Below are 22,948 nucleotides of genomic sequence, written 5' to 3'. Positions count from 1 at the left end.
AAATGTAGTTGTGGCCAAACAGCTCAATTTTCGTTTCATGAGTCTAAAACATGTTGTTCCAAAAAGATTCAGGCTTATCAATGTTTTGGTTAGCATTCTTTAGATGATGTATGAATTTATAATGACATCATAGAAAAATGTTCCTTCTGACAACTCTCCCATGCAGATCATTGTTATATAATAACACTGTATTGTGGACAACTCCTCCAGTTGCAGGTTGTTTGCAGTGATATTTGGTTCTGTTTTGCAGATCTGACCAATTTAATCAGAGATTTTTCTTGGTCCTCCAGATGTTGCCACGACCTCAATAGTTCCTTATAACTTCCATTTCTTAACATTGTTTCTGACAGCTGAAATTTCTAGCTGAATGTGTTTAAAGAGGTTTTTTTTTTTACAGCCTCTCTGCTTTGTAAAAGTAAATTATTTTCATTTTCAAATATTCAGGCAGCTGTTTAGAGGAGCCCATGGTTGTTGAAAGTATATGAAACAGCAATCAGAATCAGAGTATTTGTTAAATCATGAAATTGTTTTCCCTGACTAATTGAAGACCTAATGAGTCATTTAACATTTTGGGCCTTTAAAAAAATAGTATTGAATCAACTAGAAGGATGTCCAAATTTTGCACATGCCATATTCACTTTTTTAAAAATAATTTTCAATTAGTTAGAATCAGCAAATAAATAGTAATTTAGCATTAAACATTGCAGAAAGATGAGGTGTTTAACTATGTACCATGCAGAGGTTGTGTCAACTTCTGTCACTTAGAGATTCATTGAACTATATAATTTGATTGGGGTGCCTGAACTTTTCCACACAACTGTATATAGTTTATTAATAATCTTTTTAAAATAATACCAGTAGAGTATTGCTGTTTGTTGTGTATACTTTTGAAATACTATCCAGAACAGAGGACATGAGTTTGTTTTAATAGCAGGGTCCTTACTCTCATTAAAGGTGATTTTGTGAGTAAAAGATTATCTTAGTAGGTTAGTTGTAGAGTTGCCTTTATGTTTTCTAATGTCTTTAAATTATTCTTACAACAATGTAGTTTACCTAATAAGGAATTTCTCTCATTTTTTATCTATAGGAAAATAGCTATTAAATCAGGCTCTTTAAGTGTAATCTTGTTAACCGGAAAGTAAATGTAGAAAAGATGCAGTTTCATTTTGCTCTAACATATCATTGACTGTCAGTTAGGACTTGTTATGCTGTCCATCCTCATTTAACTATCCCACAAGATCTCTTAATGAAGTTAAGCCCCAAGTTCACTCCAATAATTTTGTGGCAAGAGTTTGTGCAATGTAACAATTCATCACTTGTCAGAAAGACACTTTTAGTTTATACATTTAATAAGGGCATCCTCTAGCTTGGTTAATTAGAAGTGAACAGTTTGCATATTTACTAAATGCGGAGTGTCATTGCCACCACGGCCTATTGCCTACATGAATTATTTCTCTATCTGCAATAAACAGCTGGGTAATTATTACTGCCATAATCAGATAAATTCCCTCTGTAAGGCTTTTCTTACATGGCAATTCTTTGAACTCATCCAAAGCTGAACAAAATTTATGAACTCCACTAGCTAGGCCACTTTTTCATTGTATAGTGTCCCTGCTCCCTATCTCAAGGACATGTAAAGCATCATAAATATTGTGTAAACTAAAAGAATAAATATGACTACCTAAAGGGTATACATTAATAAATTCATTTTAAAAAATATAATTTTCATATTATAATGGAATAAAGGTCAGTAGCTTATTTTTGTTTCATCTATTTGCAAGAGAGATAGCAAACTGTCTATAAGAAAGACTCCAGAGCATGCTGTTACAATTGAATTAGACATCACAAAACTTTGACTATTTCTGTAGCCTAAAAATTACAGACACTTTAGTAGGTAAACCTTTTGTAAATACAGAAAGCAGCATCACCTCTTTCGTGTGTTATATAAAATTAAAAGATCTCCTCTATTAACATATTTTAATTTATATTTTTAAAGTTCAAAGTTCAGTAATATTTAGGGGCTTATACACTAAAACTCACACTAAAACGTTTATAGTGTACACATGCTAAAAAATGAAATGTGCATGTTTAAACAACACTTAACAGTTGATACACTACATTTTTGCATGCACAGCCAAACATTGCTTCAGTAGCTTGTGTACGTTATTAAAACATATAGTATCTCATTGCCATATCTGCCTGATCTCTAAATTGGATGTAGTAGACTCTACACAAATTAGCACATACATGCTAATCATAGTATTTGCAGTTCTCTTTTCCCCATGGCTTTGTCCTTTTGCTGCCATCCTGTATAACAGCCAGGTACATAGGGCTAGCTGACAGTTCTGAGGGTAGAAGTGGCATAGCAGTTGGAGAGCAGGAAAGAAAGTAAAAAAAGAAGAGCGGGAAAAGATTCCCAAAAGCATGCTCCTCAGATGTCTGCCAAAGAAGGAGAGGATGTAGAGAAAGCCAAGAAGAAGAAAAGTGTAGAAGAATTGGAGTAGGAACATAAGAACATAAGATAAGAACATAATAACATGCCATACTGGGTCAGACCAAGGGTCCATCAAGCCCACATCCTGTCTCCAACAGTCGCCAATCCAGGCCATAAAAACCTAGCAAGTACCCAAAACCTAAGTCTATCCCATGTTACTGTTGCTAGTAATAGCAGTGGCTATTTTCTAAGTCAACTTAATTAATAGCAGGTAATGGACTTCTCCTCCAAGAACTAATCCAATCCTTTTTTAAACACAGCTATACTAACAGAACTAACCACGCCTTCTGTCAACAAATTCCAGAGTTTAATTGTGCGTTGAGTGAAGAAGAACTTTCTCTGATTAGTTTTAAATATGCCACATGCTAACTTCATGGAGTGCTCTCTAGTCTTTCTATTATCTGAAAGACTAAATAACCAATTCACATCTACCAGTTCTAGACCTCTCATGATTTTAAACACCTCTATCATATCCCCCCTCAGCCGTCTCTTCTCCAAGCTGAAAAGTCCTAACCTCTTTAGTTTTTCCTCATAAGGGAGCTGCTCCATTCCCCTTATCATTTTGGTCGCCCTTCTCTGTACCTTCTCCATCGCAACTATATATATTTTGAGATATGGCAACCAGAATTGTACACTGTATTCAAGGTGCGGTCTTGCCATGGAGCGATACAGAGGCATTATGACATTTTCCGTTTTATTCACCATTCCCTTTCTAATAATTCCCAACATTCTGTTTGCTTTTTGACTGCCGCAGCACACTGAACCAACAATTTCAATGTGTTATCCACTATGATGCCTAGATCTCTTTCTTGGGTGGTAGCTCCTAATATGGAACCTAACATTGTGTAACTATAGCATGGGTTATTTTTCCCTATATGCATCACCTTGCACTTATCCACATTAAATTTCATCTGCCATTTTGATGCCCAATTTTCCAGTCTCACAAGGTCTTCCTGCAATTTATCACAATCTGCTTATGATTTAACTACTCTGAATAAATTTGTATCATCTGCAAATTTGATTACCTCACTCATCGTATTCCTTTCCAGATCATTTATAAATATTTTGAAAAGTACGGGTCCCAATATAGATCCCTGAGGCACTCCACTGCCCACTCCCTTCACCTGAGAAAATTGTCTATTTAATCCTACTCTCTGTTTCCTGTCTTTTAGCCAGTTTGTAATCCACAAAAGGACATCGCCACCTTTCCCATGACTTTTTACTTTTCCTAGAAGCCTCTATTGAGGAACTATGTCAAATGCCTTCTGAAGATCCAGATACACTACATCTACCGGTTCACTTTTATCTACATGTTTATTAACTCCTTCAAAAAGTGAAGCAGATTTGTGAGGCAAGACTTGCCTTGGGTAAAGCCATGCTGACTTTGTTCCATTAAACCATGTCTTTCTATATGTTCTGTGATTTTGATCTTTAGAACACTTTCCACTATTTTTCCTGGCACTGAAGTCAGGCTAACCGGTCTGTAGTTTCCCGGATCGCCCCTGGAGCCCTTTTTAAATATTGGGGTTACATTAGCCACCCTCCAGTCTTCAGGTTGTTGGGTTTGTGGCATATTGTGGACTCTTGGTCAAAGTGGCGATGACTCCTCCCATGGGAATGGGTCCCATGGGGAACCACAGCGATAGGCTAGACTCAGAAAGCAGACACTGAGGAAGAAAGCTTTTATTGTACTGCTGTAGGTAATGATACTTGCATAGGAAATGGATCCCACTGCAGTCCAGCGGTATTCCAATAAACTCAGACAGTCTCAGAAGTAGATGGTCTCACCTGGATGAGGCAAAGGTTGATAGTGTTCCGCAGAGTGGGAGAAGCCGAACCTGAAGGGTGGAAATGGAGAGCTGGAGCGTAAAGGTACTCACAGAGAGGCAGTGCAGGAATCCTCCTTGGTAGCAGGATGAAGGAAAGGACCCAAGTTCCGTGGTGCAGGATACCCTGGGCTGGAAAGGCCCTCGAGGAGCGAGTACCTAGGAGCGCTGAGGGATCCTGAAAGAAAGTAGATAAGACCCCAAGGAGCGGTTGTCTTAGGTTAGGTAGTAGAACCCCAAAGAGTAGATAGAAGCGAGAGACCCCCGAGGAGCAGGTGCCCAGAGCTTCTGCAGGAGCGAGATACCCTGGAGGGTAGCGAGGATTCCAAGGGAGCAGCTTAGAAGCGGTCAGAGTAGCAAAACCGAAGTCCTTGCTAACTCGTTAAATGGGAGCAGAGCAGAGGCTTAAATACCCGGAGGTATTGACGTCATGCGGTGGGGACGCCCCTGAGGTTCCCGCCTTGACGTATTGATAAGTGTAGGCAGCGTGCACGCGCGCACCCTAGGAGGCCACAGGAAGGAGCATGGTGGACGGGGACGCCCATGCTGTGTCAGAGACGCCGAGGGTTTTGGCACTCAGCACCAGAGGCAGCCATCTTTCCCATGGAGGAGGAAAAAGGTAGAAGACAGGTGAGTCAGAGTGGTCACAGCCATCTGCGACCGACGGACGCAACACAGGGACAATGGATGATTTAATGATAGGTTACAAATTTTTATAATAGGTCTGAAATTTCATTTTTTAGTTCCTTCAGAACCCTGGGGTATATACTATCTGACCCAGGTGATTTACTACTCTTCAGTTTGTCAATCAAGCCTACCACATCTTCTAGGTTCACCGTGATTTGGTTAAGTCCACCTGAATCATTACCCATTAAAACCAAGTCTTTAGCATCATTGTGAAGGCTATGCCACATACACCAAGGATAACCAACCAATACCCTCAAACAACATTCATCTCAGAGAGTCGGCAAGGAGGAGACCTATAGGCATTAGATGATGCCTTGGGTACCCCTATGACATCCATCCCATGATGCCAGGGAAAAAATATGTCAGCATTGATTCTGGCAGGTATCCAACTATTTAACCTCTACGAGCACTCTGAAGTGTAGGGGTAAGGGCTGGCCAAGATATGGGGAAAATATGTCCGCTATTACCCAAATAGCGGTATTACCCCCAGTGGGAGGAAGATTGGTAATAAATTTTATAGCCAGATATGTACAAGGCTCCTCAGGGGCAGATAGCGGTTGTAGCAGACTCCATGGCCGTTTTCGGGATCTCTTGTTTGCAGCACATACTGGGCAGGATTCTACTTAGCATTTTACATCCTCCTTATTGTGAGGCTACCAATAGTGATAGGTGAGTAGTTCCTGAGTTCTGTAGACTCCTGTGTGTCCTGCCAGATGAGAGTCATGGGCCCACCACAGCACTGGATCCCAGAATTGATGAGGACCACTGTCTTCCCATGTGGTATGGTCCAATTTTTGCTGGGTCAATAATATGATGTGGTGGATCTGGGCAATTCTCTGCATCAAAGGAACATAATAGGGTTTTGGCACACTGGTTCTTTTCTGCTGGGCGGTAGCACAACTCAAAGTTGAACCGGTTAAAAAATAATGACCGTTGGGCTTGACAAGGGTTCAGTCATTGGGCCTGAAACAAGCATTCTAAGGGGTCGATTTTCAAAAGTCCGCGTGGGCATCCATGTGCATGCCACGATTTTATAACATGTGTGCATCGCCACGCACATGTTATAAAATATGGTTCCCGCGCGTGCATGCGCGCCGGATTTTAATATCCACATGTGCATGTGCGGGTGGGCGGGGCCCCTATAATAGGGGCTGATGAGTAAAGATGGCGCCGGCCATCCAGTGCTCCTACCAGGTGACAGGGGCCGGCCAATGGCACGGATACCCTGTCACATGGTAAGGGCAAAGGGGCATCGATGCCATATTTTTTTTTAGAACAGCTGATGCCTGGGAACGGGAAATCTCTGCCCGAGGCCCCCTGGATCTCTCCTCTCCCCAAAGCCCCCCTGGATCTCTCCCCGAGGCCCCCCTGGACCACCAGGTAATTTTAAAAGGTTTTGGGGGGGTCGGGGGGGCTCGATTTAAAGGGTCGGGTGGGGGTTTGTTTATTAGCGGCGCGGGCCTTCCTAAAGAAAAAGGGTCGGGAGGGTGGGGGAGGCTAAGGGGGGTCAATTTAAAGGGTCGGGTGTTTTTTTTTTTTTATCGGGCCATCGGCGCCATTTTAATTAGTGGCAGCCAAAATGATGCCGATGGCCCGAGAGCGGGAGATCGCACCGGGACACCCCCCCCCCCCCCCCCCACTGGACCTCCAGGTAACTTAACATTTTGGGGGAATTCGGGAAGGTGGGGGAGGGTAAGGAATTGGTTTTAAAGGGTCGGGGTGGGTTTAGGGGTTGTTTTGGTGTGCCGGTTTTCCCGCCCTCCCCCAAATAATTCCTGTGCCCTGTTTAACGATACAATACAAATGCCCCTGACGATAAATCAGGGGCATTTGTATTGTATCGTGCACTCTAACGATTTAGGACGATTTTAAAATTATCTGACGATAATTTTAATCGTTCAAAAACGATTCACATCCCTACTCAGTTATGTGGGCAAATTCCTTTGAAAATTATCCTCCCTCAGATCATTGTTCTCTATAAAAAGTAGACATTTAATATAATTTCTTTGTGTATATTTCAAGAAACAGAATCTAATTTTCACTGTGAAAAAAGTCTCTTATGGATTATGCTTGCTGAGTTCGGATACTAATGGACAATTCTGTGCCATAATATACCTTTAAATTCATTATAGAAAGTGTTTTATAGCATTCAAAATTAAGACAATATTGGAGAATAGTAACTGTCAAAAATACTTTCAAGTTATACTTGATATAACATCAATAAATTTCTGCATACCTAAAGTTCTGGTTTCTACTATATTTTATTGTTAGTTGAGTTTAATTTATTGGTGTTTCTAGACTGTTTTAACAATAAGTGCTCAAAGTGCTTTACAGAATTAAAACATAAATTACAGCATTTAAAAGAAACATAAATACAATGTTTAAAATTCCACATTTACCATAAAACAATTAAGACATTTACAGCCAGAACAATTACATAATATCTATAGATGCACACTCAACAATTAAGAAATGCCATATCATTAATCATAAAATACAGTTTAACAAAACTGTATGTAGTCTGTACAACTCCAAATATATATTTAAACAAATTTTGTTTATTTACAACACTTTGATGTAGAAGCTGCCAACAAAACTATCTTAGACAAAATAAAACATACCATAAAATAGAAAGAATAAAATGTATTCCTAAACTCTGCCTAATTATATACTCTCTCTAATGTTCCTCCTAATGACATAGAGGCCGATATTAAGACAGTTGGGCCAGATAAGTTAGGGACCTAGCCAGGCAAACTGGGAGATTTGAAATTCCTGCTGTACCGATTGGGTCCGATCTATCCAGGTAAGGTTTTAGCTGGATAAAACTTAAATTGGGGGCATTTTGAGGTTGGGCAAAGTTAGGGGTAGATTTTCTAAGTTATGGTAAAGTTTTACCGTGCATAAATGCAGTACCACAAAGATAACTCAACATGTTATCCATCTCTTAAAAAGCAGGTGCAATGTAGGTATTTAAGTGTCTTGATTGCATGGAAATGCATGGGGATCCATGCAAATCAGATCATGAATATACTAATGAAATATGGTTTGCAATGAACTTGGATGAAAAACTGTGATATTTGAGCTACACCTTGATTCATAGGCTGGTATAACACCTTTCTCGCCACTCACGAAGGCCTTCTTCTCCAAAATACATCAGAGACGTTTCTTCTGCCACCCCTCATCTTCATTTCAGGAACTGGAATAGGAAGTGTTTGGAATATAAAACACAGGCTTGGCAAGATGTTCATTTTAATAGTATGCACCCTCCCCAGCCAGGACAAATGAAACTATTCTCACCTCCTCAAGTCCATATTTATTAGGGATGTGAATCGTGTGCCCGATCGTTTTAACGATCGGGTTCGGCTGTGGGGGGGGAGGGGAAATCTGATCGTTAGAGATGTGAATTGGAATCGGTTCCGATTCCAAATCACATCACTAATTTTTTTTAGTGAGGCCCGCGCCGATTAAAAAAAAAACCCACCCCGACCTTTTAAAATTACCCCCTTAGCCTCCCCCACTCTCCCGACCCCCCCAAAACTTTTTACACATACCTGGTGGTCCAGGGGGGCCGCGGGGAACGATCTCCCGTTCCCGGGCCATCAGCTGCGTTAATAAAAATGGCGCCGAGGCCCTTTGCCTTTACCTTGTGACAGGGCAAAGGTAGCGCCAGCGCCATTTTGAATATTGGCAATACGGCCTGAATGCAAGAGATCGCTGCCAGACCCCCGCTGGACCCCCAGGGACTTTTGGCCAGCTTGGGGGGGCCTCCTGACCCCCACAAGACTTGCCAAAATTCCAGCGGGGGTCCGGGAGTGACCTCCTGCACTCGGGCCGTATTGCCAGTAGTCAAAATGGCGCCGGCGCTGCCTTTGCCCTCACTATGTCACAGGGGCCGACCGTCAGACGACTGTCAGACGATTTTTTTAAATCGTCAAAAAACGATTCACATCCCTAATATTTATACCCATTATTAAAGGGCCATAATTCATCCCAAACAACTTATCTAAATTTGCCCCAATATACACCCCCATATACTTTCTTTCTTTCTTTCTTTCTTTATTTAGAGTTTCTTCTATACCGATAGCCGTTTGCACTTCGTATCGGTTTTCAGACAACGCAGAATGTTTGGGCATGGCCCTTACATAGAACAATTAATTGCATAAGAGAAAATACTTCAGGCTTTCCTTAGCCCACCTTAATGGTAACTGTGAAGGAATTCAAAGAGACATAGGATAAACACTGTGGATCCCTAAAAGCTAGAGGATGGAAATAAAGAAAAGAGTACATGGGGGTAACTAGGGGTAACTTGCTGGTGTGACAGTTTCTACCCTTAACAAATACGCCTTGATACTGTTAATGCAACACCATCATTGCTCTCTGCTTCAACGGCATTGGGAAAAGGGGAATTGGATTCAGACAGCAATCAATGAGGGCCCCGACGTTTACAGTTTGGGGAACAAATAAACATGGGGTAACTTGCTGATGCAGCATTTACTACCCTTAATCACTAAGCCTGATAATTTTGATGCAGCCCAATCATTGCTTCCACAGCAATTTGGTGCAGCTCCTTCATTGCTTCAACAGCAAGAGTTAATATAAATTGGATTCAAACAGCATCTGAGAGCCCTGACTTTTACAGTCTGGGAAACTGATAAGCACGAAGGTAACCTGCACAGTGCAGCACATACTGGTATAAGCTTGCTGGGCAGACTACCCGAACTACATCCTCTGGCAACGAATTGCAGAGCTTAATTGTGGATTGCGTGAAAAAGAATTTTCTCCACTTTCTTTTAAATGTGCTACTTGCTAACTTTATGGAGTGTCCCCTAGTCTTTCAATTATCTGAAAGAATAAATAACTGAGTCACATTTACCTGTTCTAGTCTTCTCATGATTTTTTAGAACTCTATCATATCACCTCCTCAGCCATCTCTTCTCCAAGCTGAACAGCCCTAACCTCTTTAGCCTTTTCTCATAAGCGAACTGTTCCATCTCCTTTGTCATTTTGGTCACCCTTCTCTGTACCTTCTCCAGTGCAACTATATCTTTTCTGAAATGTGGCGACCAGAATTGCACACAGTATTCAAGGTGCGGTCTCACTATGGAGTGATAGAGAGGCATTATGACATTCTCCATTTTAGCACCATTCCTGACTGCCTGCAGAGCCTCTTCTCTGCTCCAGTCCCACTCTACCATTTTGGCCACTCTTCCTTTTTCCTAATGGAGGTAGGGGGCTTTACTTTCAGTTCCATCAGCGTTACCATTACCCCTGCATCCCACTGAAAAGTAGCTGCTTCTACCATCGTCTTAACTCTTGATGACTTGCTCTGGATAGAGAAGATAAGACCAAACAGGAATAGCCAATAATATCTTTTCTCATAGGACAAGCAGGATGGTAGTCCTCACATATGGGTGACATCACAGGATGGAGCCCAATCACGGAACACTTTTTGATTGTGACACACCAATTAAATGCCTTTCAGGATCCTCAGCTAGTAGAAATGCAAACCAGATAGTTCAAGTCATAGAAGAAGAAAGTAGGAACTTTGATATCAGTGTTATCCATCTGGGGACCAATTACCTCAACAGAAATGGTATCCATGAAGTACAGAAATATTTCCCAAATCTTGGAAAGATGATAAGACACACTGCAAAGTCTATTGCCTTTTGGAAGTATTACCTGTTCATGGAAATGGAAATGAGAAGCTCTGCCATATAGATAATTTCAATTCCTGGCTCAGATCCTGATGTACAGAAAGTGTTTTGGATACTAGAGATGTGAATCGTGTGCCAGATCGTCTTAACGATCAGGTTCGGCTGGGGGGAAATCTGATCGATAAGATATGTGAATTGGAATCGTTTCCAATTCCAATTCACATCGCTAATTTTTTTTTTAGGGAGGCCCGCACCGCTAAAAAAAACCCCACCCGACCCTTTAAATCGACCCCCCTTAGCCTCCCCCCAAAACCTTTTAAAATTACCTGGTGGTCCAGGGGGGGCCTCGGGGAGCGATTTCCCGTTCCCAGGCATCAGCTGCGCTAAAATAAAATGGCGCCGATGCCCCTTTGCCCTTACCATGTGACAGGGTATCCGTGCCATTGGCCGGCCCCTGTCACATGGTAGGAGCACTGGATGGCCGGCGCCATCTTTAAAGATGGCGCCGGCCATGTTTACTCATCAGCCCCTATTATAGAGTGTAGTATAATAGGGGCTGATGAGTAAAGATGGCCGGCGCCATCTTTAAAGATGGCACCAGCCATCCAGTGCTCCTACCATGTGACAGGGACAGGCCAATGGCACGGATACCCTGTCACATGGTAAGGGCAAAGAGGCATCGGCGCCATTTTCTTTGGGGTAGATTTTTTAAAAAAGCGCGTTCGCGTACTTTTGTTTGCGCACCAGGCGCAAACAAAAGTACGCTGGATCGGCAGCCGGTGCGCGCCGAGCCGCGCAGCCTGTCACCGTTCCCTCCGAGGCCGCTCCAAAATCGGAGCGGCCTCGGAGGGAACTTTCTTTCACCCTCCCCTCACCTTCCCCTCCCTTCCCCTACCTAACCCACCCCCCCAGCCCTATCTAAACCCCCCCTACCTTTATCCATGGATAAAGGTAGGCGTAAATCCACGCACGCCAGCGGGCTGCTGGCGCGCCGAGACTCGACCCGGGGGCGGTTCTGGAGGGTGCGGCCTCGCCCCCGAAACGCCCCGGGTCGAAACCACGCCCCCGGTCCCGCCCCCGAAACGCCACACCCCGCCCCCAAAATGCCGCGTCATCGGGTCCCGCCCCCTCGACACGCCCCCTTCAAAAAACCCCGGGACCAACGCGCTTCCCGGGGCTCTGCGCGCGCTGGCAGCCTATGGAAAATAGGCGCACCGGCGTGCAAGGCCCTGCTCGCGTAAATCCGCCCGGATTTACGCGAGCAGGGCTTTTAAAATCCACCCGTTTTAGCGCAGCTGATGCCTGGGAACGGGAAATCGCTCCCCGAGGCCCCCCTGGACCACCAGGTAATTTTAAAAGGTTTTGGGGGGATCAGGAGGGTGGGGGAGGCTAAGGGGGGTCGATTTAAAGGGTCGGGTGGATTGTTTTTTTTAGCGGGCCATCGGCGCCATTTTAATTAGTGGCAGCCAAAATGGCGCCGATGGCCCGAGAGTGGGAAATCATGCCGGAACCCCCTCCCCCACTGGACCACCAGGTAATTTAACATTTTGGGGGGGTTCGGGAGGGTGGGGGAGGGTAAGGAATTGGTTTTAAAGGGTCAGGGTGGGTTTAGGGGTTGTTTTGGTGTGCCGGTTTTCCCGCCCTCCCCCAAATAATTCCCGTGCCCTATTTAACGATTTAGGATGATTTTTGACGATAAATCGGGGGCATTTGTATTGTATCGTGCACTCTGATGATTTAGGACAATTTTAAAATTATCTGACGATAATTTTAATCGTTCAAAAACGATTCACATCCCTATTGGATACATTAGTGGCTGGGGTCATTTATGAAGCAGTAAAAGGCTATATGGTAAGGATGGACTACATTTATCTGTAGCAGGAAGGAGGATGCTGAGTGAGAAATTCAGATAATATATTATCAGACATTTAAACTAAAGAATGGGGGTGGCAGGAGATTGGCAATGAAACTGACATGTCACCCCCAAGCAATACAGAAATGGGAGGAGAAAATAACAAAATCAATCAACTCAAAAAAGCAGAAAATGCAACCAGGAAGTGCAACATATCAAGGGAGAAAAATTAGAAAGCTATGATTACAAATGTTCATAGTTTGGGCAATATAATCTCAGACCTGCAGGCCCTAATGGTGGAGATGGACTTGGACATTGTTGCTGTTACAGAGACATGGCTCACGGATTCTCATGATTGGGATACGGCCATACCGGGCTTTAACTTGTTAAGGAAGGACAGAGAGGACAGAAAACAGGGAGGAATAGCTCTTTATGTCAAAAACAATATGCAAGCAACTAAACTGCAAGGAATGTGGGGTAGAGAAGAAGCATTATTGGCCGTCCTAAAAAAAGATGATGGTGCATCCATTTTTACTGGAGTGGTTTACAGGCCTTCAACTCAAAAGGAAGAACTAGACAGAGATCTGGTCGAAAACATCCAAAAAGTGGGACATAAGGGAGAAGTGTTGATTGCTGGAGATTTTAATTTGCCGGACGAAGACTGGAGAATCTCTTCTGCAGAATCTACCAGAAATAGAAAGATAGTGGATGCCCTGCAAGGAGCTCTTTCAAACAAATGGTAATGGAACCCATGTAGGAGGGAGTTATACTTGACTTAGTGCTCACTAATGGATAATATGTCTAATGTCTGGGTGGGTGCCCACCTCAGCACCAATGATCATCAAACAGTATGGTTTGATATTCAAATAGGATACATAGAGGTCACACGAAGACCCGATTTTTGAATTTCAAAAATACAGACTTTGTTGAAATGGGGACGTACCTGGAGGTAGAACTAGAAGACTGGGAGAAAATCAGAGAGGTAGAACAACAGTGAGCCAGACTAAAAGGAGCAAATACAAAGGCAACAAATTTATATGTTAGAAAAGTAAACAAAATTAAGAGAAATAAGAAACCAATCTGGTTCTCAAAGGAAGTGGCTGATAAAATAAAAGCAAAAGAACAGTGTTCAAGAAATATAAAGGATCCCAAAAAGAGGAACACAGGGAAGAATATCTGGTGAAACTGAGGGAAATAAAGAATGAATTAAAGAAAGCAAAAAGTCAGGCAGAAGAAAGGTTTGCCTAAAAGGTAAAGCAAGATGACAATACATTTTTCAGATACATCAGAGAAAGGAGAAAGATACAAAGTGGAATAGTGAAACTGAAAAGTGACAAAGATCAGTGTGTGGAATGAGATGAAGAAATGGCCTAAATATTAAAGAAATACTTCAGTTTGGTATTCACAAAAGAAGACCCTGGAGAAGGACCGTTGCTTGTTGACAAAACTGTGGATGGGGGTGGAGTAGATGAAACTCCCTTTTCAGAAGAGAATGTATGGGAAAAGCTAGGAAAACTGAAAGTGAACAAGGCCATGGGGCTGGATGAGCTACATCCCAGGATACGGAGGGAGCTCAGAGATGTGCTGGCGGGTCCGCTGAAGGACCTGTTCAAGAGATCCCTGGAAACGGGAGTGGTGCTGCAAGCTTGGAAAAGAGCAGTGGTGGTTCTGCTTCCCAAAAGTGGTAGCAGTGAGAAGGCTGGAAACTACAAGCTGGTTAGCCTCACCTCGATGGTGGGAAAATTAATGGAGACTCTGCTGAAGGAAAGGATAGTTCACTATCTACAATCTGGTGGATTGCTGGTCCCGAGGCAGCATGGATTCACCAGGGGAAGGTCCTGTCAGACAAATCTGATTGAACAAAATGAGAAGCTTGGGAGTGGGTGCCAAGGTAGTAGCGTGGATTGTAAATTGGTTGACTGACAGGAGGCAGCGTATAATGATAAATAGAACCTACTCTGAAGAAAGAACAGTGTTAAGTGGAGTGCCACAGGGATTGGTTTTGGGACTGGTTCTGTTCAATATCTTTGTGAACGACCTGGCGGAAGGGATGGAAGGTAAAGTTTGTCTATTTTTAGGATGATACTAAGATCTGCAACACAAGGGCCCTGACTTTTATGGTCTGGGAAACCGATAAGCATGGGGATAACCTGCACAGTGCAGCAAATACTGCCATAAGCTTTCTGGGCAGGTTGGGTGGATCATTTGGTCCTTTTCTGCCATCATTTCTGTGTTTCTATGTTTCTATGCATGTTACAATTGTTACACTGAATAAAACATATTCTTCTAATAATTGTCAGTGAGATTTAGTGTATAATTGTTACATTATATACTAAACCCCTGCTTGTGGCTTGGCAGCACTCACATCTGGTACCCTTTGAGGGGGTAAGTGGTACATGTAGATTTAAACTCTGAATTGAGGTCTCTGTTGTTGGCAGCTGTTTTAGTTGTGCAAGGTTAACACAACTAAATCAAATCTAAATGCTGATCTAATAGTAGATAAGAGAAAAATAACAATGAGTAAACAAACCTGCATGGCAAGCACATGTAGGGCTACATATATATACATAATGTATATGTAGGGCTACATATATGTTATGTTATATTATCCAAGTTGTTCACTCCCTTGTTCATTGTAAGACATATGTTGTCATTGTTTTCTACTTGTTATAATGTAAACCGGAGTGATAAGTAATTCTGTTACCTGAACTTCGGTATAAAAAAAAAGTTATAAATAAATAAATAAATAAATATAGGTCAGATAGTAATGGCTATATGATGTCCTTAAAGAAAATAAACTATCAGATGTAACAAACAGAGACAAACACCCAAAGTAATATAAACTTAAAATACTTTTATAATTTTTTTCAAATATTTAAATCCTTAAAACAACTTTTCATACTTTAATTTAAAAAAGGAACTACGGAAAGGAAAATCTATGCTATAACTACTGTATATGCATAAAAGAAAATGCCCAGGGACCTGGGGAGGTTCTGAAGGCCTAGGAGTCTTCTCGCTGTGGTGGTGGTCTCATGCTAACAAGTTGAAAACCAGCCATGACGCACTCTTGAGTCTAAGCGAGTTGCCCCACCACAGCGACAAGACTCGTGAGGTCAGCTCGGACCCCTCACATCTCCTCCACGTGTGTATGATGTTCGGTGGTTAAACTCGTGCTGTAGTCTTTTCCAGGCCTGCTTGTTCTCCCTCAGGTTCCTCCTAATGACGGGGGTATTGGGATGAGCACTCTCTCTTACTCTACCACCAGGGATGCCAATCGAGCATCGTCCCTGGGGATGAAGTTTGGCTGGTGAGCTAATGGTAGACTGAGGAATGAGGCTGCCCCAGAAAAACTGGAAGTTGTGCATAATGGAAGCGTACACATGTATAGTACACATGCAAATTTGTGTGTGAACAAAGGACCACATGCAAATGTACATGTGCAACATATAAGTAAAGATTACATGCATTAGCACATGATATAAAACTCACTTGCATGTGCATGAGTCAATATGTGCGAATATGGCCTCCCGTGCAATTCTTTTAAAGTTATCCTTCCTATGTAATGTAATGTAGAAGTTCTCATTTTCCACAGTTCCCTCACAGTCCGCTCCAATAAAGAAGTGGACTGTGAGGGACCTGTGGAAAGCCTCTATATCGCGTCGCCATGCGCTTCTTACAAAATTTACCCCCTTATGCGCAGGCCGATATAAAATCGGTGTGTCCATGTACGCATCCTGGGAACCAGATGCACATAGACGCTCATGCGCGGGTTTAAAAATTGACCTCTTAGTGCGAATATCCTCTTATCCTGACTGACTGGGAATCTCTCAAGATAAGTTTGGGAACCGCTTCCTTAGTGGATTACATTTGTATTAGCTGCTGTTTGTTCATTTTTTAAATGAGAACTTCTACATTACATTATAGTCCGCTCCAATAAAGAGGTGGACTGGGAGAGAACTTCCTAAACCCCCTAGCTAACCTGCCTCCCTTTTCCCCTATCCACCCCAAACCCTAAAACCCCTCTAGTTATCTTTTTTTGTTTGTTTTTATACTTACTTGATCTTCGGAGCAGTAATACGTTGTGCGGGCGGGCTGGCTGCCGGTGCATGCTTCAGCGAGACAGTGCCTAATGGCACTGTTCCCGACCACCATACCGCACCCAGATCCCGTCTTCCCCTTTTTTCAGAAGCCGATCTTCGGCACGTACCGGGAGATACTCGCGTGTATGGCTTTTAAAATCAGGCCATAAATATGCATGAGATAAATTTGCTTGCATTAAAGTCGGTACATGCAAATCTATCCCATGCATATTTATTGTGAATATCCTGAAAATCCAACTGGCTGGGTGTCCAACAGGACAGGTTTGGGAGCCTCTGAACTAAGTTAAAGTTCCATAAATTTAAAATATTTGAAAAAAAAATTAGATAATCATAAATTCAACTTTAAGGAGTTGATTTTCTGGAAAAAAAAATATTGTTAGAAAATCCACCTGTTCAAACCTATATAGGCAACGTATTGTTTGATTTATTTCGGAGCAGTCATCTCATTGGAGACCCATTTAACTCTATTTTCATAAATTATTCATGCATGTTTTTCTTGTTCTTTTTCAAATGTAAAGTTACATTATAGAAAAAGCATTTTCAAATCTCAATGTAAATCACACTTAAAAAATTAATTATCTCAGATTTTGCTGATCTTAGATCATGAATCATCAAATTGTGGCTGGACCTTTATCTAGTTGTCACTTCTTCTAGATGAAGTATGATTGCACCCGTCTTTTCTGATTAGACGGGAGAAATATAATCAGAGATTGCACCCAACGTGGCAGAATGTGTACTATACATTTTGAGGCAAATTTTAAAAGCTGAGTGCACGCCAAAATCAGGAGGTGTGTGCACCCATGTAGAACATGCGCGAGCCCGTGAATGTTAAAAGCTGCCTACTGCACAAGCATCTCCTGAGGCGTAAATATCTCACTCCTTTTCAGAAAGGGATGTGATGTGGGCGTGGTTTGGGAGGGGCATGGGCATTCCAGGACAGGGCCAAGAGATGTGCATGCAAATACTCATGCGCCTGAGCATGCGCTCACGTCCAGTGCTGCGTAACTTTGCTTCTGCTGTGTAGGAGGTGTAAGTTGAAAAAAAAAAAACAGGCATCCCTGTGGAGTTTAAAGGGGGGAGAGGGAGTGTAGGCTATTAGAGCAGGGGTTTTTGGAGGACCAGTTCACCCAGCTCTACACTGAATGAACTGGTGGATGAATTGGTGAAACTGAGCATGGTGTGGACACACGCCAGTTATAAAATATCCCTACTTACGGGGCTCATACCTGGATGTGCACAGCTGTTAATTCCCAGTTGCAATACAGGACACACACGTACGCGCACCCAGGCTATTTTATAATGTGGATATATACATGTCTGTTATAAAATTGCTGTGATGTTGGGCGCGTGCCGATGCACACATGTCAATGTGCGCCCACGCACCCCTTTGAAAGTTTACATCCCTATACCCAGGCTATATAAATATAATAAGGCGTTGGCATGATTAGAGAGGGGTGGGTGTTATTTGCCAAAAGGCCTGGCCACGCACGTAAAGGCCAGTACGTGCATAAGTGCCAGCCTTCCTGCAAGGGGAGGGCTGGGGAGCGTGTTCTGGGCGGGGCGGGCTGGAACATCACCATTGATTGCTGTCTCGGAGCTTCAGGTCGGGCCCCGAAGAAAGTTGGAAAAGAAAAAAATAAAAAGCAAAAATGTAGGATTTAGAGGTTGGGGAGGAGAGGGGAAGGGAGGTTAGGGTAGGGAATAGGGAAGTTCCCTCCCAGTCTTCTCCTTAATTGGAATGGGCTGGGAGGGAACTGGGGAAGGTTGAGATGTGTCATCACACGAAGTTTGCATAAATCCTCCCCCTCTGTGTGCGTTGCCCGAAAGTATGTGCGTGGACTGTAAAATATGGCGTGTGTGTGTGCATGGCCCACGTATTTTATAACATGTGCGCACTGGCACGTGCATGTTATAAAATCACCACGTCCATGTGTGCATGCCGGGAAGCACATGCAAATGGATGAATGTGCGCTTCTTTTAAAATCTACCCCTCAAAGATGAATTTTAAAAGCCCAGCATGTGCATCAATCAGGGGATCCGCAAATAAATTGGGCTGATGCACATTGACCATGGGGAAAGTGAAGGCTATAAAACAAGGGAGGGTTTGAAGGACCTAGCTGTTAACTGTGTGAACTGGTGGATGAACTGGTTAAACTGGCAATAGTGTGGACACGTGCCCCTTTTAAAATTTCCTGACTTATGCGGTAGAAGTGGAATTTACATGCCTACGCGTGCATCCACTTAAAATTTGGCATGCATGTGCACGCAGCCAGGCTATTGTATAACATGCATGCATATGTGTGCGTATGTTATAAAATGACCACATATCTCAGCATGCACTGGTATTCGCGCATATATATGCACCCGTGAGCTGGTTTGAAAGTTACCATCTTGGTTTACAATTTTTTTAAATTATTTTTTATTTATGCAGTTTGCAATAAATTTTCAAGAAAACAATCTTGAACAGAAAAGAAAAGAAAGAGAAGAAAAAGGAAAAAATACGAGTAGCAAAAGAAAACAAGAAATACAATCTTTCTTCAATTCCATAAGTCCACAGCAGGGATCCAATATCACAATTTCAAAGAAACCCAGCAAGCAGAAAAAGGAAAGAAAGAGTAGTACTTTTATAGCGGGTTATACAAATTTGAGGGTATTCATCCTTCTAAAGGAGGAACAGGATGAGCTGACTCATTCCCCCCAGATTGCAAGACCGGTTTTATCACTAAGAAAGAAGGCTAATTGAGACATGTAAGAAAAACATAGGAAAGAGTAAGACTCTTATACTTTAGAAGACATTTACACAGAACTTTAGGACGAAAAAGGCCTCAGTCTGCATAACTCTGGGTCGCATCAGCAAGAATTGTGTGATTGTCTTCTGTGTTTGTCTGGAAACATCAGGGTATACCCTAATTTTAAATTGAAGAAAAGATTGGTTTACAATTCTAAATCTGCTTTCCACTGAAAATTATTTCTCATGATACTTACTTCTCACAAGCATTATTTAGACACTTTGATTTTGCCAGACAATTTCAAAACTTATTATGGAAAAGTTGATCATTGCTCTCTGAAAATCAATCAAACTATCACTCTCATTTTTATTCTGATTCTTTTCTAACACAACACAGGGTAAATTATGTAGCCATTTGGACCAAGGAAATTGTTTTGATATTTTTAATTTTAAAATAATAAAAACTATTTATGTTTGTATTATTCCTTTATATGTAGCAAAAGGTTACATTGTGAAAACATGAAAAGTTAAATTTACAAGCCCATCCTTGTTGCTTAGGCCATAACACAGGAGTTCCCGTTCTGATCTCTTTCCCTCAGGGCCAGTTGGGTCTCGATGCACCACGAAGGTGCTACACTCAGGCCCAGACTGTTATTCTGGTAACCTTTGCTTCAAGACGAGCAGTGCTGAGAATGCTCCTCAGAAAAGAAACACTGGCAAGGGTTCCCAGAGCCACCAGAGCATGTCTGAGGAGGGATGTCAAAGATGGACAGTGATTAAAAGGGAAAGAAAAAGGCAAAAAAAGAATGTTAAAAATATATCTATCTTCTATTGGTGGAATTGTGAATTTGCTCCAAAAAAAAAAAGGTATTAGCTACAACTAGTTTGCTGATCGTTAATTTTCAATCATTTTGAAATTGTAAAAACATAAACTGCAACTTGTTCAGTTCCTTGCCAAAACTTAAGTCTCATTTAAACATTTACTCCCGGAAAATTGTGGTAGAATTCTCATTTTCTAATTGTTATAATTTTTAATGTAGCTTTTGCTACAGCTACTATGCATTAGAAAATTATAATAAAATTGGAACAAAAATATAACATTTAGGATAAATTATTAGCAGTATTATGGAAAAAGCACAATATTTTTGTATAATTTAATTAGTGAAAATAAATTTTTGAAATGATGTATGCTACAAGATTCATAAATTTCTTAAACTATTTTTTTTAAATTAGAAATTAGATTGCTTTTCACTATTACAAAGCTGACTAGATTGCACTGTGATCTGTTCAGTCAGAGATATACTATACTTTGTTGCCTAAGATTTCATTTTCAAGTATTGGTTTTATTCCTTTTGGATGTAGTTTAAGTTCTGATAGTGACTCATTCATTATAAGTTATTAATAAATCTAAATTGATAAGATACTGCAAAAAGCAAATGTTTTACATTGCAGTATAAAACATGAATAGAAATATGTCTATTTTTTTATTTATGCTGCATTTTAGATTTAATTTACTTTTTGTCCCATGTGTATATTCTGGGGCGGATTTTAAAAAGCATTTACATGCGTAAATCTGGGTTTTACGCATGTAAATGCACTTTACTCGAGTAAGTGGGCTTTTGAAAATTGCTACAATATATGCCATTGAATCGTCTATAGGATTTATTCGCATAAGTGCACTTTACGTGAGTAAATGGCTTTTGAAAATTGCTACAATAGTAGTTACATTTATGCGCGTAACTCCTTTGAAAATTACCCCCTATGTGTACCGATACATATCTGTGTAACTGTGTGTACATCATTCATATCTTTTTATGTGATTGTGTGGCTAGCAGTATTCAAAAAATTAAGTAATCAAATCTGTAGGGTCAGCTTTTAGTTGCTTATGATGATCATATTATAGAAATAAAGGAAGGTGAAAGAAAATGAAACATGATACAGTGTTTGCAAACACCTTAGAGGACAGAATTGTAATGTGTATAAAAATGAGATCTGATATCGTTATCTTATTTTGTTTTAAATAAGAATGTGTTTTATTTAAAATTGCTTAGTGACATGGAACTGCTCAGAAATCTGTACCTTAAGGACAAAGAAAGGTCACCATTCCCTCCAACTCCTAGTTCTTTGTCAAAAAATGGACACAGTTAATGAGGTTTGTTTGGTACAGCACAAATTCACAGACACAGATAGAGATCCTTTCAATGGAAACAAATTTGTTTGGGTTTACCAGGTTACTTAGCGATTAATAATAGCCTTGAGATGCAGGTCAGAAAGGTCGTCGTACCAGCTTGCCAGCGCAATCAAAAATGTGCAGGTAGGCCAGCTTTGTAGGTTCCAAGGTCCCCCAAATGCTGTGCATAAAATAAAACAGCCTATTTTCCAACTTCTCCTTTCATATTAATAAGCAATTTTCAGGAAAAGGGTAGCAAAATGGGGGCCATGCCTTTCTGAGTAATTCATTTATTTTACAATTTAATCTTATGTTGGAAAAAAAAATTACACTGCGGCAAAAGCAAAGCATAGTGATTTTTTTTAAACGTCAGTATGTTTCATAAGTAACCTTGTATGAAATATGGTATGATCAGCCTTTAAAGGTAAACTGGAACAAAAAAAGATATTTTTGTAGATTGAAACAGACTTCTGTGCCTTTTCCTTGCTTTAGCATATTTCCATTCAATTCTGTTTCAGACTCATACATTTGTAATAAAAAACAAAAAACTGGAAAAAAAAGTGATGTGACTTACACTCCTTAATTTTAAATGTTGCTTATTTTGAAAGATGTTGCCATATGTCACAAATTAAAAAAACAGCAAAGCAACTAATAGATAAAAATAGAAAATACAGCCAAATTGCTAGGAATGAGTTACCTGAAAATAAAATAAGCAAGTCCAAATTCAACATCTATTTCTGTTGTGTAAAATGTGACATAGTAAATGATTTATCCATATCAATTAATAAAGATAATGTCGTTATAGATTTTAGACTAACAAATCCATCCCTCTCCCTTTCCCCCATCTGCTTTGTCATTTATCTAACTGGTAGTAGGTATACAGATACAAGAAAAAGCATTACATACTATATTATCTGGACTATTTTTCCTTTTAGTGAGAAATTGACTTTTTCCCCTTCAGTTTGTATTTTATTTAACATGCCCTGAAATAAAAGGCTCGCGTTTACCCACCTAATTAACATTATTAATTCTATATGCATCAGAGAACAAACTTGCAGGCTACCATTCAGAGGTTAATTAGAACTAGCTGTTTCTTCATAACAAAAGTTAGTGATGTTAATTGAACCAACTCCTTTTGTGAATTCTCCCTTTATACACAGACACATATGTAAATAGTATTCATTGAGAACTAGCATCCTGCTACTTTTTAATTGCCTGCTAATTTGCTATTACATTTTGAAATACTTTACAGATACCAAACCGTAAAACAGAAATCAGTACAAAATATGAATGCTTCTTTGGAACACAATTTATTTGCAACCATGATTGTTGTGATTTACTTAAAACTTCAGGCTCTTAATATTTTTATTTTAGCTGTTTACTTTACATAGAATACAATTCCATCTTTCTTCAAAGAAAAAGCTGAAGAAGAGAACT

At 41.0% G+C, this 22,948-nt stretch overlaps 1 protein-coding gene across 1 annotated transcript in view; it reads left to right on the top strand.

Annotated features, from left to right (window-relative positions):
- SPATA17 (spermatogenesis associated 17) overlaps positions 1 to 22,948 on the top strand; it is a 544,292-nt gene that overhangs the window by 245,579 nt on the left and 275,765 nt on the right. The gene's annotated exons all lie outside the window — the stretch shown is intronic.

This window comes from Rhinatrema bivittatum, chromosome 3, assembly GCF_901001135.1.
Source record: "Rhinatrema bivittatum chromosome 3, aRhiBiv1.1, whole genome shotgun sequence".
Classification (NCBI taxonomy): Eukaryota; Metazoa; Chordata; class Amphibia; order Gymnophiona; family Rhinatrematidae; genus Rhinatrema; species Rhinatrema bivittatum.
This window is presented reverse-complemented; position numbering and strand designations above follow the sequence as displayed.